This window comes from Lithobates pipiens, unplaced genomic scaffold (genome assembly GCF_037356315.1).
Source record: "Lithobates pipiens isolate NorthernLeopardFrog02 unplaced genomic scaffold, aLitPip1_a1.2 Scaffold_16, whole genome shotgun sequence".
NCBI lineage: Eukaryota > Metazoa > Chordata > Amphibia > Anura > Ranidae > Lithobates > Lithobates pipiens.
In genome coordinates, this window is record NW_027507748.1 from 156,876,643 (window position 1) to 156,895,967 (window position 19,325).

General features: G+C 40.5%; 1 protein-coding gene across 1 annotated transcript in view; it reads right to left on the reverse strand.

Moving 5' to 3' along the window:
• Window positions 1-19,325, reverse strand: part of APOO (apolipoprotein O) — a 236,529-nt gene that overhangs the window by 185,575 nt on the left and 31,629 nt on the right. The window lies entirely within an intron of this gene.

The window sequence follows — 19,325 nt, forward strand, 5'->3', positions numbered from 1 at the left end:
AAAGAGTAGATACTCTTTGATTCACTCTATGGCTTTGGGGGACCAGAACGACGTCATGATGTTTCTTCCGGTCCAGGCTGAAAGCAAATACATTTTTTTTTCTAAAGCACAGAGCAAAAAGTACAGAAGAGATTTGGGGTAATTGTGACCCCAAATCTCTCCATAAAGAGGAACTGTCATCCTTTTTTTCTATCCCAATGTATGTTTACATTCCTTGTAATAGGAATAAAAGTGATTAAAAAAAAAAAAATGAAAGGGACAATGTTAAAAAAAATAAAAATAAAAGTAAAAGTGCCCCCATCCTTTCGTGCTTGTGCGCAGAAGCAGATGCATACGTAAATCGCGCACGCATATGTAATGAGTGTTCGCACCACACATTTGAGGTATCACCACGAACGTTAGAGCAAGAGCAAATATTCTAGCACTAGAACTCCTCTGTAACTCTAAACAGGTAACCGGTTAAGGCGTTTAAAGTGTCGCCTACGGAGGTTTTTAAGTATTGTAGTTTGTCACCATTCCACAAACGTGCGTAATTTTAAAGCGTGACATGTTAGGTACCTATTTACTTGCTGTAACATCATCTTTCACAGTTAAAAAAAAAAAATTGGGGTAGTGTTTTTTTTTTTTTATTAAAGTGTATTTTTTTCCAAAACAATTGTATTTGCAAAACCATTGTGCAAATACTGTGTGACATAACAAATTGCAACGATTGCCATTTTATTCCCTAGGGTCTCTGCTAAAAAACTAAAAACATTTATAATGTTTGGGGGCTCCAAGTGATTTTCTAGCAAAAAATACTGATTTAAACTTGTGAACAAAGTTCCAAAAAAAGCCTGGTCGGCAAGTGGTTAACATCGCAATATGGCCCTTCTAATAGTACAGTTTTAGTACAGTAGTAGTACAGTAATAGTAAAGAAAACTGAAAACTGCAATGACAGTTTCACCATTAGGTGGTAATGAAAGTTAAATCTGGAAATGAAAATTACAGCTCATTAAAAAAAAAAGCCAAGTGACTATTGTGTGCTTGAAGATTAAAAATTTTATTTACAACTTTTTATACACAACTGTACATCATTTATATTAAAACAATATTAAGATATACACTTTCATGTTAAAAGCTTAAAACAGTTATAAAAAAGATGTACTTATTATAATCAAGTTCTATTAATTAACCCCAGGGGAGAGCCACTGAACTGGAAAACTCATTGAAAATATCTCACAACATGGCTTAGCGGCTTAGTTGGAGGTTTAAAACTGCTTAAAAAATGCATGTAGCTGTTAGTAATCAATATGCTGCAAAATATTGATACACATTATATCCAACACCTTGGAATAAAACATCAACTTGAAATGCAGTTTCCCTTTCACTTGTAGCTGCCATTTTTTTCCTCTTGGAATAAGCATTTAGCAATATAGATCTTAGTGTATCCCCCCCCCCCTCCTCTTACAAGATGTGTATGCATTAATTATCTCTACCATATTAATCCACAAGACAAACAGATATGGAGTAAGCCTCCAACTCATACATTATCAGGAAATTTCTGAGTTGAGCGTATTATAGTTACGGAAAGGCAAAGCTGGATAATAGATATTCAGATGAAAATGAACACTATACAGTATGCACTTACATACATTTTTGTTTAATTAGAGATTATGGATGGTAATAAATAGGTTATTTGTATCTAATAGTTAGTATACTTTAAATATGTGCATGCTATGACTGTTTTGTTTGTTCTAGAATTGATCATTATCATGTTCCTAAACTTGGAAAAAAAAACATGACTATATTAAGGTTAAAATTGGGTTTTCTCATTTATTGTCACTGGACTGTCCCCTTAAAGTAATGGAGTTGGTGACCGACTGACAAAGCCGTTTTCCATTTTTTGATTTTGTATTTAAATTTATGTTAACCTAAATGCCCAACAAGCAAAATCCCATTCACTTAAATGCCCTGTTCACATCTAAACATTCTTTTTAGGCTGGATTCACACCTATGCAGTTTTAGTGCTTTTTGCAGATTTGCACTAGTCCATTTAACATGGTTTCCTATGGAACACAATCTATAGTGCAAATATGCAAAATGCAAAAAGCACATAAAAATGCATAGGTGTGAATCCAGCCTTAGGCAGATTACAGGCGTTTTACTTCTTTTTACATTGGTGATCTTTGGACCTCAAAACGCTTATACAAAAACGCCCTAAGAAAACACCTGAAAACAATACGCTTAGGTGTGAATGCAGCCTGAAAGTTTCCAGGGTTAACAAACATTGGAAAGTTAGTTAATAGAAAGCAATGAGAGAAATATGGAGGATGTCATTGCAGAATTCTTTTGAAAATGCTAATGACTATCATGCGTCCTCTTTCTTCAATGTTTTTGAGTCACAAACCAGGAAAAGGTATGCATAGACATCTACTTTGCATACTTAAAGCAGAGCTCCACCCAAAAAGGGAAGCTACGCTTATCTGCCTCCTCCCCCCCTCCTTCGCTGACACATTTGGCACCTTTTGGGGGGTAGGCGGGAGCAGATACTTGGTTTTGAGTGTTTCCCCCCACAGCCGGAGCACATTCACAGAACGCAGCGCAATTCACGCAGGCGCAGTAGGGAACCGGCTGTGAAGCCGCAAGGCCTCACTGCCGGTGTCCCTTAGTGGAAATGGCGGCTGCAGCACCTGATAGAAAAATCGGCTCAGGTGAAGATACAGCTGGATTCCTGAACAGCTACTAATATTAAAAATCAGCAGCTACAGTATTTGTAGCTGCTGACTTTTATTATTAATTCTGCAGGAGCCTGGAGCTCCTCTTTAAGCCAGAAGAAAAGGGAGGTAAACAAGAGCAGCTTTACATTTTCTCTAAAGATGGGTTTTCTTTAAAATCTAAACATTCGAGGAGACTGGCTGGTCACACGGCTCAATCATAGCATGTCTTTAATATCAAGTGGTAGCCTGGAGCAGCTCGCTTACAGTAAATACAGATGCAAACACATGGCCAGAGCACACTCTTAAAAATAAGGATTGGTATTTTGTAAAAGGTAACCCATCATACCAGCATTTTGTCATAGGCTGCGGGGACAACAACAAATCTTATTTTTTTAAATAAAAAACATGTTATACTTACCTCCACTGTGCAGCTCGTTTTGCACAGAGTGGCACCGAACCTGCTCTTCTGGGGTCCCTCTGTGGCTGTCTCGGCTTCCTCCCGCAGGCGCTTCTCACGTTCATGCGAGCTCCCTCGCATGGTGAGAAGCATCTGCGGGCGCGCTCCCGTGATACAGCCGGCGGCTATAGCTGTATCACACAGCCCCGCCCCTCGGCGCTCCGCGTCAGTGGATGTGATTGACAGCAGCGCGAGCCAATGGCTGCGCTGCTTTCCATCCATCCACTCCAGCCAATCAGCGGCCAGGCTGAACGGTGGAAAGGACGTCGGGGGACGAGCGCGGGACTTTCGAGGGGTGAGGTAAGTAAAACGGGGGGGCTGGGGGCGCAGACACTGTCAGATGTTTTTTCACCTTAATGCATAGAATGCATTAAGGTAAAAAAACATTTACCTTTACAACCCCTTTAAGTATCAGTGTTTCAATTGCATTAACTGTTGTTTAAGGTTATTTTTTTTTACGTTTTGGGTTAAGGGGTTCACTTTAAGGGCTTTGGTTAAAGAGGAACTGCAGTCTGCTCACATAATTTGTAATAAAAATCATCTTTGCCATTCTGAAGCTTCTCTCCAACCACTTGGCATATTATTTTATATATACTGTGATTCTGTACTTGCCAAATATGCTGCAGAAATCTCCCTCCACTAAGTCCGACAGCAATCATTTTAACTGGGCAGCTGAAGCCTGTTCACTTCCTGCATTTACAGAGACACACCGCCAGCTTTGCAGCCCTGCAGCTCATTGGCCCTCTTATGACTCACTCCCCCCCACCCCCTTCCTGGGGAACCTCTCACAAGAATGAGAGTCTTGCATGAGGTCATAAGCCTAGACTAATGACCAGACAAGAAACAGGAAGTGGGCTGTATAAGGTATTTACTGGCAGAAAAAAAATGTTTTACTATCCAAGGTTAAAACAAGGGCAGAAGATTTAATAGATGGAAAGTTGAAAAAATTACTGACGGTCCACTTTAAGGGCAAAATATTAGAGTTAGGTTAAGCTTAATGTGATTGTAAGCCTTTGTTTTTTTTTTTTTTTACTTAAAATAACAAACATGTCATACTTACCTCCACTGTGCAGCCCGTTTTGCACAGAGTGCCCCCGATCCTCAACTTCTGGGCTCCCTGCATCAGATAACCCCCTAGGAGAAATGCTCTGCCGGGAGCTTACCTTGCAGGCGTGCATAGGATGCATTAAAGAGGAGGGCCGGTTTAAAAAAAAAAAAAATTAAAAGTCAGCAGCTGCAAACACTGTAGCTGCTGACTTTTAATAAGCACACTTACCTGTCCAGGGCGCCCGCGATGTCGGCTGCCCGAGGCTGACACGTCCCTCGGTCTCGGGTCCCGGCGCCGCCATTTTGGCTAAGGGAAACAGGCAGTGGAGCCTTGCGGCTTCACTGCCTGTTTCCTACTGCGCATGCGCGAGTCGCGCAGCACTTTGTGAATGGGGCGCGCTGTGTTCTGGGACACACAGTTCCCAGAACACAGCGCGACTCATTAACCAGAAGACCAGAAGATCTCTGCGGAGGAGGAAGAGGCAGATTAGGATGATGTGCCTAGCAACAGGCATTTCTGGTAAGTTAAAAAAAAAACATTTTTTTTTCTGATTTTTTTCTCATTTTTAATGTATTTTTTTTTTCAGGGTGGCCCTCCACTTTAAGGTGAAAAAACACGAGGGTTTACAACCCCTTTAACCACTTCAGCCTCAGAAGATTTGGCTGCTGAATGACCGGGCCATTTTTTGCAATTTGGCACTGCGTCGCTTTAACTGACAATTGCGCAGTCGTGCGATGTTGTACCTAAAAAAAAATTGGTGTCCCTTTTTTCCCCACAAATATAGCTTTCTTTTGGTGGTATTTGATCTCCTCTGCGGTTTTTATTTTTTGCGCTATAAACAAAAAAAGAGTGACAATTTTGAAAAAAAATGCAATATTTTTTACTTTTTGCTATAATAAATATCCCCCAAAAATATATAAAAAAACATTTTTTTTCCTCAGTTTAGGCCGATATATATTTTCTTAAAAAAATAAATAAAATACATCGCAATAAGCGTATATTGATTAGTTTGCGCAAAAGTTATAGTGTCTACAAAATAGGGGAGTTTTATGGCATTTTTATTATAAATTTCTTTTTTACTAGTAATGGCGGCGATCTGCGATTTTTATTGGGACTGCGACATTATGGCAGACACTTGACACATTTTTGGGACCACTGGCATTTATACAGTGATCAGTGCTATAAAAATGTCACTGGCAGGGAAGGGGTTAACACTAGAGGGCAATCAAGGGGTGAACTGTGTTCCCTGGTTGTGTTTCTAACTGAAGGGGGAGGGGACCGACCTAGAGGAAGTGACGGATCATGGTTCCTAGCTTATAGGAAGTCACTATCTGTCACGCCTCTCAGAACAGAACAGGGAATTGTGTGTCTACACACACTCGTCCTTGTTCTGCCTCTCGTGCCCGCGATTACTCGTGGCTGGTGGTCATCGTGACCGTCGGCCATGAGCATTAGCACCCCAGATCCGACGTATAGCCACGACGGCTCGCAGGATTGTGCCGACCTACCACAGTAAAATGACGGCAGCTGGTCAGCAAGCGGTTAAGGAGAGGAATAGGATTAATTGTTTGGGAAGAAATAGTGTTAAGGTTGTCTGTGAAGGAACTCATTTATTCAGGTAATGGCATATTAAGTATGGGTTAGTCACATTTAACTGGATTTGTCCTGCCATGTTAAAAACATTCACTGCTTAGCCAAGTAGCTTCTTCAGTTCTGATAAGTGTCAGCAATATACTCTAGCACTGATAGCCACACAAGTAACTTATGTAGGCCATACACGGAGTAGAATTTCTTTCCTGCAACCATAGACAGTGTTAAAAGGGCAATTCCTCCCACCAAGCCATTGTATTCTAGCCGGTAGAAAACAGTGATTATTGCTAGTGGCTTTAGCAGCCGCTAGCAATAATTGCATGTAAAATCCAGCAGGCTGGTTGTACGCAAGATGATCAATTGACCAACTTTGTACATTCAGCCTGCCCATACAAGGTTCGAATTGTGGACGGTTTCTGTTGAACCCGAGATTCGAACCATCTATGGCCAGCTGTAGTTACCTTAATCTAATCATCTTGGTGAAGATGTTACCAGTGTGGCTATAAATGCTGGGGTATTGTGCTGACATTCAGAGCTCAGGAAGCTGCTCGGATAAGTAGTGAAATGTCTTCAACATTACAAAACAAGCACGTTAAATGTGCACAACTACTACTTGCTATACCAGTGGTTGCTAACTTGACATGTTACAGGTGTTGTGGGAGACTTTAGAAATACTCTAGATGTCAGTGAGAGACCGGGGACATCTAAAAAATGGCTAGCAGAGATCCTGCTATTACACCATAACACTCCCACTCAGATTACTGGGGTCCAAGTGCTGCACAAGCACCAAAGGTTGTATGTTGCCGTCAGGCCTCAAGTTGGGCACCTGGAAGCTGCATCGTGACTTATGTAAATGAGAACATTCAGACTTAAAGTGGATGTAAACCTGATTCATGAAATGTGAGCTGGGCACATATATCTGCAGTGTTTTCTTTTCTCTCTTTAGAGAGTCCTAAGTCCCATGGCTTTCTCCTGCTCCGTTCTTCTGTTATCAGCATGATAACTTCTGACAAGTTCTCTGTCAACTGTGATAAATCCATCCTGAATTTTGTGTCAGGGTGGGTACTATAAATATATAGCAGAGAGATGGTCTATTCACAGCACAGCTCTGCAAGTCTCTACCTATTTCCTATGTCTCTACCTATTTCCTCCAATCAGCTGTCTCACAACGTATGGCAAGAATCCACATCCACAGGTGAATCAGTAAGAGAAAATTCTTAACAGGACGTACACTTTCTAGTATATAAAGCTGAAGACAGATGTACATGTAAAATTTATGTGGGAGGATTTGTTTCATCTGTGGCTGTTCACTTCACTGGGTATATGTGAGAGTTTACATCCACTTTAACCTCAACTCTAATCTCACTTGAACATTTAGACTTATTCCTTGCCACTAACCTTACCCCAATAGTTAGCCCATAATGAAAACCCTTAAAGTGAACCACTTGCCAAGTATATAACTGTATACATGGGCATAAGAGATGGTTTTGTTCACTGGGATAGTTATAAACCACTATCGTTCTGAGAAGTGTCTGCACAATCTATGGTTGATCCTGAGAGGCAAAAAAAAAAAAAAATCATACATCTTGACAGTAGATTTTTCTTTTAAACAGCAAAACGCATGCAAGTTCCAACTTAATGTACCAGGGAACCTGTATGGGTCATATTCTATTATGTGAGCACTATACCTCTGCAATATATGATGAGTGGGAGGATATGAGCAGTGCATTATAGCCCCAATATATAAAAGGAAAAATTTTATTGCAGAATATGGTCCATGCAAATTAATCTGGCAAGTAGTTAATCCAATTTGACGTTAGTCCTTATGAACAGATGATGCATTATGCTATGAAATGAAATTATTAAATTAAATAATCTGTAAAGGCACACAAATCTTCAGTCAACGTAAGGTTGGAACTAATGCCATAGAAGGAAAGCTTCAGTTACACTGGAGATGACCAATCAAACGTATCACTAGCTAGTAACTGTCAGCAGGTTACAAAATAAATAAATAAATAAAGCAAAATATTGAACAAGCATCAAATGGTCTACCTTCATAGATAATAGCGGGTTAAATTATTCATGTTTCTGTATCTCCCTAGGGAACTGTGGTGATTAGACTTTGGTACTTGAGCTTCTGGCTCTTGCTCATGGGGAATGGAGCACAAGTAACACTCCCTAGTGTAGGGACGATTTGAAAAGTCCTGCAAGCAGCATCTTTGGGGCGGGTTGAGAGCACTGTATTTAGAGCTCCCAAAATGCCCTACCCATTGGATTGAATGGGAAGCTCTTTCAAAGAGCCTGAAAAGCGATTTGAAAGCGCTGCAAAACGGGAGATTTCAAAACTTTTTTGGGATTGAAAGCACCCCGCTAGTGGCTCAAAAGAGGTGCAAAAGTGCCACTTGAACAGCGCTAAAGCGCTGCTAACACAAGCCGCCATTTTCAGTGTGAATGCCTCTTATGCTTGGCTTTGCAAGAGCTGTGGTAAAGTCTATAGATAGAATCTCAGGAGGAGGATTTTACACTAATATATGGACAGAGTTATACAAATTAAAGTGACACTAAAAAATATCCTTATTCTCCAAAAATTATCCCTGCACATTCACTAAAGTGGAGTTCCACCCATAAATTGAACCACTGATCGTATTCCTCCCCTGCTCCGGTGCCACATTTGGCACCAGAGCGGGGGAGGAATGCGATCAGCGGTTCAATTTATGGGTGGAACTCCACTACCTTCTTGTAACATCCTCCATGAGCTCCCGAACCTCTCCCTTCTGTTTGTTTGGAACAAGCAGTGCAACTTGCAGTCATGTGCATTCCTCTATGAACACTGCAAATCTCATAGTCCACAGTCTCTAGTCCAATGGATCAACATAGTCTCTAAAAGGAAAATCATATCACAGCAGCAAAAAATAATAATAAAAAGAATTGGAGGATGATGAGAGCAATAGAAGGTAATTTTTGTGTTAAGAATGCATACTTGAATAGATTTTTTTTTTTTAAACCATAGTTTAGACTCCCTTTAAGCAAATGAGATTAATCTGTCTGTACTGGCTTACATCTAGCAGAAACATCCAGATTTATAAAGATGACTCGTCAATGTCACAGACTGCAAGTGCCAGCAAATTAAGCGAAAACCTGAGAACCTACAAGCATGTCACCAAGAAAAATTACTGGATTTACCAGTTAAACATAGAAAGGTTAACAGGAGAATTATTGCAATGATTTACAAAAACAAATCCAAACCTTGAATTTTTTATGTGCAATTTTTGGGGGAAAAAAAAGTCCATTTCGCAATACATGCACATTTCCCCATGTTTTGTCTCAAAAAATTCCACTAGTATAGAAAACTGTCTGATAACCCAACAGAAATTCAGTGAGCTCCTTAGTCCCTGTAGTGAACGGACAATTACTACCGCTTCTGCAATGTAATCCCAAACACCTCCTCCTCACGTTACGGAAAATAACCACTTCCGGCCTGCAGTAGATCATATGATGTCTTTGACTTTCAGTGGAGATATCTGAATGATGCAGGCATATCATTCAGATATCATTCTTTTCTGCCGGCAATTCTGTGCACCGTAAAGGACAATCAAGGCAGCAGTTCTTGCAGGCGACGGGAGGGGGCATCCCCCCTCCCGCCGCCCTCCGGTGCTCCTCCAAGCTCTCCCCTGCCATCGGGGACCCAGAAAATGAATCTGCTGCCGCTGGATGAAAAGCATAGAGAATTCCAGTGACCAGACGGTCACCAGTCATCTCTATGACACGCGAAGTTATGACCTCACGTCCGGTCCGCGGATGTCAACAAAGCGCCGGTCTCAGCTGGAAAGCATCAGATTTTTCGATCTGATGCTTTCCAGCCTGGAGGAGAGATGTGGGGTCTTATAGACCCCATATTTCTCCATAAAAAGGACCTGTCACACACCATTCCTATTACAAGGGATGTTTAAATTCCTTGTAATAGGAAAAAAAAAAGAATCCAAAAAAAAATGCAAAAAGAAAGTGTAAAAATAAAAAAAGACAATAAAATAACCAATTAAAAAAATGTAATACATTTTAAAGCCCCCCCTCCCCCCCCCCATGTGTTTGCGCACAGAAACAAATGCACACATAAGTCTCGCCCATATATGTAAACGCCGTTCACACAACACTTGAGGTATTGCCACTTGCGTTAGAGCGAGAGCAACAATTCTAGCACTAGACCTCCTCTGTAACTCTAAACATGTAACCTGTAAAAAAAATTAAAGCGTCGCCTATGGAGATTTTTAAGTACCGAAGTTTGGCACCATTCCACGAGTGTGCGGAATTTTAAAGCGTGACATGTTGGGTATCTATTTACTCATCATAACATCATCTTTCACATTATATAAAAAAAAATGGCCTAACTTTACTGTTGCTATTTTTTTAATTCATAAAACGTTTTTTTCCCCCAAAAAACACGTTTGAAAATGTCGTGTTAGATAAAAAGTTGCAACGACCACCATTTTATTCCCTAGGGTGTCTGCTAAATAAAAACAAAAAAAAACATATAGAATGTTTGGGGGTTCTGAGTAATTTTCTAGCAAAAACATGATGATTTTTACATATAGGAGTGCCACAATTACACACTTACACAATACTGTATATAGTGTAATTAAAAAAAATATATTACAGTCAGTTTAAAGGTGGGGCATTATCCAAGTAAAGGGCAAAATATTGATAATAGACAGAGGGCCATTTAATACAAAACCACAACATAAACATGTTAAGATCAGTCAACTAAATATAAGATAAAAATAAGTGTAGTTTATAGGGCAGCATTGCCGATCTACAATGTTTTTCACAACTGACTTGAATGCGTTGTATTTGTATTAGTCTATGTACTTGGGTATTTATAACGTTTTTCTGCACTTGCTGTGCACTGAAGTAAAGAACTAATATAGTCCATGCATTAGTTTAAAGGGTAACTTCACCTTTACAGTAAATCTGTAAGGTGAACTTACATTAGATCCCCTCCCCTTTCCCCTGATCCCCGGCTGTCAGGCACCAGGACGGCCTTCACCTGTCCGGAGAGTTGAAATCCTCCTAGCTTTCTCTGCTCTCCTTCAGTGATGACAGAATGGGCTAGACGGAGTCTGATTGGTCAATGCCGTCCATGTGAAGGTGCTGACCAATTAGAATACCTCCTATCTGTACACGCTAAGAGGTAGGAATAGGAGATTAAGCCGCGGGGATTTCAAATCCCCGCACCGGTGAATCGGCGCCCAAATGCATGGAACCTTGGGACACTGGCACAGTGGGACCGGGAGGCAGGGAGGGGTTCCAGTGTAAGTTCACCTTACAGATTTTAACTTTAAAGTTATCCATCAGACTACCAATAAAGAACATATTTTCAATAAATGACAAACCCCAAATCGGTGATGAAGCTATAGCTACATTTCAATAACATTTACAAAAATATAAAAAAAAAAGTCTGCTTAAATTAAGTTGCGGTTTTGAAAAATGATTTGATGAGGAAATGCATGATACAGACCACTTTGTCCTAAACCTGGCCCTCAGAAGTCACAGCATCTCATACACTTTGTGCTCGTACATACGCACAGCAGTTCTTGGCATTTATTTGTGCTGTAAATATTGCACCACTGTGCTGCAACTGCATACACTTAAATGGGTCGCTGTGGCAGTTGAAATTTTGCTTGCGTGGTTGCATACCCTTCTTTAGGTAGGCGCTCAAGACTAAACCACCTCGTTTTACTGCAAGTTAGACACCTGTTTGAACGATAGGGTTGCCACCTCATCACTTTAAAGCCAAACACATATGAATTACACAGGTTCTGTGGCTGATTAAGGTAATTAAACTCACTTTGTGCCTTATCTGCAATAAATTAGCCTCAGAATCTTTGTAATTAATATGTTTTTGATGTTTAATGGGATGTGGTAGCAACACTAGTGAATGAGCCTTTTCGAGAACAGGTGAAAAAAGTGAGGTTTAGACTAAGTTTCAAAACTTTCTGCCATAAAGAAAACACAGGAGTTCAACTAGATGTGAGAATTTAAATCACTTTTAAACACGGCTTAACTCCTAGGCAACAACTTACTCAAAACAGATGTAGTAAAATTTAGTCATTTGACAACAAGGGGTTAAATCTTACACACCTCAATAAAATCTTATATTTAGTTAAACTAAGCTGGCAGGTACTAAAGATTTCAAGTAAAAGCCGGCACCAATATGCCTACATCTATCCTTACATAAGCCTTTTAAAGCACCCTCTGGAACATCCAGGATGTTCGGTAAAAAAAAAAAAATAACGGCTTCAACCTCCAACATCAGAACTCTGGCCTCCTCCCCATCCCGTAATGAAATCTGAAGAGAAACATGCAATGCTGGGGGCAAGTCAGAACTCAGACTGGACCTAGAATTTCCATAGTGAGTTTGGTGCCTGTTTTTATGTTAGGTTTAGCACGTCAAATGTGACAGTTTTACTATAATCCCTAACACATTACCCAGAAGTAGTGGCTTTTCTTTGAAAACTATTGATATGATGCCATTTACATGGTACAGGAAAGAATGTCAGTCAATTACATTATCGCCAACATTTCTTTGCTGGAGAAATATGTTAAATAGCTTGGCTACAGTTGTCTTGTTCAAGAATATAAACCAGCTTCAATGGCTCTCAGGAACAGCTATTCATAAATATGCAATGAGCACCAGACTCATTACAGAAGGAACCTGATGATTGGTATAGATTACACATACATTTTTGTGCAATAAACCAATGAATCGTGGTTTACAGCTAGATACTATGCCAGAGCAGGGTTTCTCAACTCCAGTCCCCATGGCGCCCCAACAGGCCATGTTTTCAGGATTTACATTATTTTGCACAGGTGATCTGATCAGTTTCACTGCCTTAGTAATTACCACAGCTGTTTCATCTGAGGGAAATCCTGAAAATATGACCTGTTGGGGGTGCCTTGAGGACTGGAGTTGAGAAACACTGTGCTAGAGAACAATGGGGGTTATTTACAAAATGCAAATCCACTTTGCACTACAAGTGCAAAGTGCACTTCAAATTGCACTGAAAGTGCACTTCAAATTGCACTGAAAGTGCACTTGGAAGTGCAGTTGCTGTAAATCTGAGCGGTAGATCTGAAATGAGGGGAAGCTCTGCTGATTTTATTATCCAATCATGTGCAACTAAAATGCTGTTTATTTTCCTTGCATGTCCCCCTCGGATCTACAGCGACTTTACTTCCAAGTACACTTTTTAATGCAATTTCAAGTGCACTTTGCACTTGTAGTGCAAAGTGGATTTGCCTGTAGTAAATAACCCCAATGTATTTTCAGACTCCCAGCTTGTTATTAAAGTTGAATACTCCAAAATGCAACTTTTTGGATATGATTGCAGCAACCGATTGCTTCGGATTGTCATAACTCTTTACTGATTTAGCTACAGTGAACTGGAATCTGACCATGATGGAATTACTGCATTGCAATCATCACTGCTCTTTACACTGCCTTCCGAAGACAAAAGTGCTGCATTATTACGCCAGAAGTCTTCTTATTTTTGCTCCATGGCTTTGGATTCATGTAACTTGTGATATAACAACACGCTGGGAATGGCACTAGTGAGGATAAAGCTTCTGTTCTCTGCAGCACCAAGCATATAATACAAGAACTGTTGCAGTGTACCACAGCACCTGCACTGCCAAAACCTAATCGTGGAACCCCATCACCATCTAATTTCCGTTTTAGTAATCACTCCCTTACTATTTCTGTGCTGGCCTCTTCTTTTCCAAGTGATTTTATTCTTGCCATTTTAAAATGGATCTTGTTGTGGGGAGCATGAAATGCAGACAAAACAATTTTTAAGGGGCGAAAAGGATCACCCTCATTGCTGTAGGGAATGGTAGTAATCTACAGCAGTTTCATGTACCTTGTCTCTAGCCTAATGCCGGCCATACACGGTTCGAATTTCGAAAGAATTTTCTTTCGAAAATCGTATCTAAGAATTTTCGTATGAATTTCGCACCATTAGTGGGCTGCAGCAACAGCCAATTTTCGTGCAGAAATAAAATTTGAGGAATCGGACATGTTGGAAATTTTTAGAAAAACGAACGATTTTTTAATCAATGATGGGAGAATCGTGCGAGAAACGTAATAAGAAAAGAAAATGTACGGAGATAAAAGAAAATGTACGGAGAGACTGTAGCAACATGAGGTGAAATTGAAGGCTTGGTCGGCCGAATTTTGAAAATCAATGGTGGCATCATCGGATCACAAAAAAAACGAATTTTCTGATTTTGAAAAAAAAATTCGTTCGAAATTCGACCGTGTATGGCCTGCATTAGTACACAGTTTTGGAGAGCTGATCACGACAAATCATCTGAAATTATACGAAGGGACAAACACAAAATGTTTTCTTGTATGATACCAGATCATACAATTAGTATAGCATTAGACCAAAAAAAAAAAAAAAAATCTGAAATTAGAGCAAGAACATGTATGGTTGGAAAGGAAAGAATACATGACAATACAATACAACACATTACATTGGTTCCGAAGTTGTATTTTGTAGTACAAGAATTTTTTTTAAGTTGAGTAACCTCTTGAATTTCGATATGAGACTATCATGTAAAAAATAAAAAAAATGAACAATCATTCGTCTAATATTCTCATCGTGAGTATTAGGCTTTAGTCTCCTGCAACATTCAAAAGGGTAACCGCACCGGTAACATATCTGCACTGCAAAACAAAATCTGTTATTTTGAAAAATGGGACAGTCACTGTGGAGCAATAATTCAAGGCTGGTGAATGACATAGCTTTGGTGGCCTTTCTTTAAATCCATGATCAGAAAAAAAACACATGGATACATTTAATCATTTCCCAAGGATAAGTAATTTGGTTGGCTTTAGATCCATTTACACCACAATATACTGCGCTTAAAGTGGTTCTAAAGGTTGGTTTTTAACCTACCTTCTGGGTGAACCCCCCCTCCCCCCAATCCTTACCTGAGCCCCCTCCGATCCAGCGATGTTCACGATAGCCTCAGTGGTACGAGGACTCTCCTTCCTCATTGGCTGAGAGAGCAACGTGTGCACATTGGCTCCCACTGCTGTCAATCACAGCCATTGAGTCAATGAGAAGAGAGCAGGGGCGGGGCTGTGCCACAGCTCTGTCTTTTGACGCATAAAGCAGTGGCCCAGGAGCTAGCACGTGGCAAGAAGCTTTCTCTGGGGGCACTGCTCAAGGAGGAGCCAGGAGCACCAGTGGGGGACCCAAACAAGGATCAGAGCTGCTCTGTACAAAACCACTGCACAGAGCAAGTAAGTAGAACATGTGTGTTATTTTTTGAAAAACACAATCTGTAATATCACTTTAAATACACGTATTTTGTGCATAGAGGCACACTGTAATAAGCAGCATTAATTTTTTACGGCTGTTAAAAAAATAAAAAGATGCTGCATTTATTTTATTTTTTTTAAACAAGCAGTAACACACAAAGCTATCACATTTGTGCATTGTGATGTGCTGTAGTGCAATGTACAGTATATATGCATTAGTGTGTGTTTACTGATGAATGGCAGCACATGCGTACTATGTCATGCCACATTGTGGTGTAAACCAGCCCTAATAACCAAGGGCTTGTGTACAAGAGCTCTTGGGAAGGGTCACAAACCAGTGTGAAATGCAGGCGGATTGCACTTACAAACTTACTGCATTAAGCTGTTGACATAAACCCCAAGCTCCTGAAAATGCAAGCTACGGCACTATATGTGACTATATAAGGCAAGCCTAATATAGCCTATTATATTATAATAATATATGTAACCATGCTTAGCTTATTGGAAATGTCTATCGCTCCAGTAGCATCCCAACACTTTACTTCCTTGTAGGCTTCATGCATATAGTTATAGGAAAACATGCTAGTTTGGCTTCAGGGAATTCTCAGCAGCACTACTGTGCAGTATCCAGCCATGAAATATAGGAATGTAGATGGAACAATTACATTTTGGGGTTTGGTGGCCTTTTATTTTCATGATAGAAACAAAACTTAACTGCCAATGCTGATTTTACATTCATACGTAATATAGCTCTTCAACTTCTTGATGTGTATATGCCCTTAAAAAAAAAAAAAAAAACCTTAACCACTTAAGGACCGCCTCACGCCGATGTATGTCGGCAGAATGGCACAGCTGGGCACAACCATGTACCTGTAGGTTGCGGCGCACTCCCAACCCACTCCTGTGCTCCGTGACCGCAGGACCAGCGGACCCGATCGCAGCTGGTGTCCCGTGATCGGGTCACAGAGCTGAAGAACGAGGAGAGGTCTGTGTAAACAAACCTCTTTTCGTGATTCCCTGTGTGGCTGTCACCGATCGTATCTTCCCTTTTATAGGGAAGGACGATCAGTGACGTCACATGCCAGGCCACGCCCTCTACAATAAAAAAAACACATAACGTCATAACACCTACACTGCGCCCTAGTGGTTAACTCCTTCACTGCCAGTGTCATTTACACAGGAATCAGTGCATTTAAATAGCACTGATTGCTGTATAAATGACAATGGTTCCAAAAACGTGTCAAAAATGTCTGATGTCTCCGCCATAATGTCGCAGTCACAATAGAAATCGCTGATCGCAGCCATTACTAGTAAAAAAAAAAAACACAATCAATAATCGCTAATTGCATTTTTTTTTTACCAAAAATATGTAGAAGAATACGTATCGGCCTAAACTGAGGAAAAAAGTTTTTTTATATATTTTTTGGGGATATTTATCGTAGCAAAAAGTAAATATTGCATTTTTTTCAAAATTGTCGCTCTATTTTTGTTTATAGCGCAAAAAATAAAAAACGCAGAGGTGATCAAATACCACCAAAAGAAAGCTCTATTTGTGTGAAAAAAGGATGCCAATTTTGTTTGGGAGCCACGTCGCAAGACCGCGCAATTGTCAGTTAAAGCGACGCAGTGCCCGAATCGCAAAAAGGGGCTTGGTCCTTTGGCTGCAAATTGGTTCGGGGCTTAAGTGGTTAAACATGAAAATAAGAATAAGAAGCCAGTTGAAGCTATGTTCCAAGGTCCCATTCAGTGGGACTGTCCCTGTCTTGCAAGGTTTAATGCTTATTTAGGTCTAGGGGGCTGCTAATGGCAGTTTTACTTACCCAATCCTCTGCTGCCACAGGCTCCTTCTGGACTTGAAAGATCAATCCCCATAGCCTGTTACCCCTTCTCATAATCCAATTGTCATAGATCCTTGGATGTCATCAAGTCTAATGCAGTCATAGCCCTGCTTTGGATGTGAGGATGCTAAGGGACAGTCCACTACCAGAGCGTAGGGATGTAGAAGAGAACACTATGGGAACGAAGGAAACTGCTTTTGGGGACCTCCTAGACCTAAACAAGCAGAGGCTGCTGCACCGCAAGGAATAATTTTTCCTTTCCACAGACATTGGCTTTAAAAATTATGCAGTGTAAATAATTAAATATGAACTGGTATGAGCCTGTAGATTAGGGCTGGAGTGTGAGAAGAAAAAGCAGTTCAAAAAGGCCAAACCATTCACGTGCTAAGAAGCAAGCTGATAGGAGACAGCAGAATGACAGAAGCGCTCATCATTGTGCTAATCCCACTTTCATTGTGTAGTCATAGGTCAGGGAGAGTCCAGGACGACCTGGACTCAGTAAGTTGATTACATAATGCTGGTCAGACTGAGCACACCTAAGGGCAGAAAGAAAAAAAAAAGGACTGTGGGGGAAGGATCTCTGGACTGAAGGTGCGGCAAAAGCTGTTTTTATTTCATCTTTTAATGGACCTTTTTTAGATCTTGTTATGTTGCTTGGAGTTCTGCATTAAAGAGTTGGTAAAACAGTTCTTCCACTGAAAACATTTGAAAAGTTTCACATTCCTTAGGTGTGTACTGTTAAACAAGGTCTACCTGACTCCTGAGACTTGCACATTGTATCCACGAAGCAGAAAACTTAGACCCAGACATGCTGACATTACCAGGGTTTTCCTCGCAACCCTGTCAGCATAGTAATATGGAAGTGATTCCGTACTGATAAAATGGGGCAGGCTGCCACCGTTGAGCTTTTTAGAAATAGGTTTTCTGGCCACAGGCTCACAGCCAAAGAACAATATGCAGTTCTGATTTTCTTGTTACTTCTCTAGTTGCATACTTATTCCAGGTCAGCATCTGAGAACCTTTAGAGGCCAGAGATAGCCATGCAAAAATAATTTTTAGTGCAATCACACATGGCAAGCTCTGTATTTCTCCAAGTACACAATTCCTTTAGATATGCAGCTCTAGGACGGTCAAACTTATCCCTTGCTTCACTACTGAGCGAGTCACTGATCAAGATCAGGGGTCCCCAAACTATGGCCCTCCAGTTGTTCAGGAACTACAAATCCCATCATGCCTAGTCTGTAAGCCTAGGTTCTCATTGAGGCAAAATCAGAGGCTATTGCCGGCAATAGCACCATCCGAATTGGTTCAGCGCCGCACAGATTCCCAAAAGTAATTTCTGTACTACTTTTGGTAACTTCGGGTGTAATTTCAATAGACATCTGTGCAGGAACCTGCACAGATGTCTCTGAAATCGCCCCCCCCCCCCCCCGAAGTCAGACTGACATGCAGGTATGAAACGGTGCGAATTCAGCTGAACTGTCAGTGTGAACCTAGGCTAACTGTCAGTTTTACAATGCCTCATGGGATGTGTAGTTCAACAACAGCTGGAGGGCCGTAGTTTGGAGATCCCTGATCCAGACCAAACGCGGATTACCTTAAAAGCTCAAACTACGTTATAAAGCATATTAATTATACACAGATTCTGAAATTATATCATATATTTTAAAGACATCCAATGCATTTTTAGACATTTAACTAAAAACAGATGGCAATAACTAAAGCTATTTTTGTGGGCACAAAACTTATCGGGTACTTACATTTCATGCTCAATGGGGGAAAATATGTTGTGTATGGTAGTTTAAAGCAATAGTTTCCTGCCATTTCGGCTGTGATGGAGGCAAGCTTCTACATGAGGCTGGGCACAAGGCTGCTCAAGTAGAGAGCCAACCAATGCCTCGGCCTCACATGGCAGATAGTTGGAAAGATTGGGGCCCTACCATGATGATCATACATGGAAACACTAATCTATTATAACCTTGACTTCCGGTATACTTTACTAAAACATATAAACCTTTTAAAATTGCTTGTTTTTTTATTTAAAGTATAGTATTTCTATTAGTGTTAGTGTTTTTTATAGTTTTTTTTCTCTTTAAATTAATATTGTCCCTGTAGGTGCAAGCACAAATTGGGTCAATTTAATGGCAATATCTATTGTGAATGCAGTATATACTAAAGGCAAAACTTTATTTTTAGAGTACTCACCGGAGTTAGCACAGTCAGGTTTGTATTGCCATCTCTGTTGGGGAGATTCTCTATGACACCTATGTCACTGGGAATTACAGTGAGGGTAAAGCGAAAATTCTGAGTTGCCACCAGAACAGGAATAGAGGGGAGATCTTGGAAGGTGAACATTTGCTCCTGTGACACCTG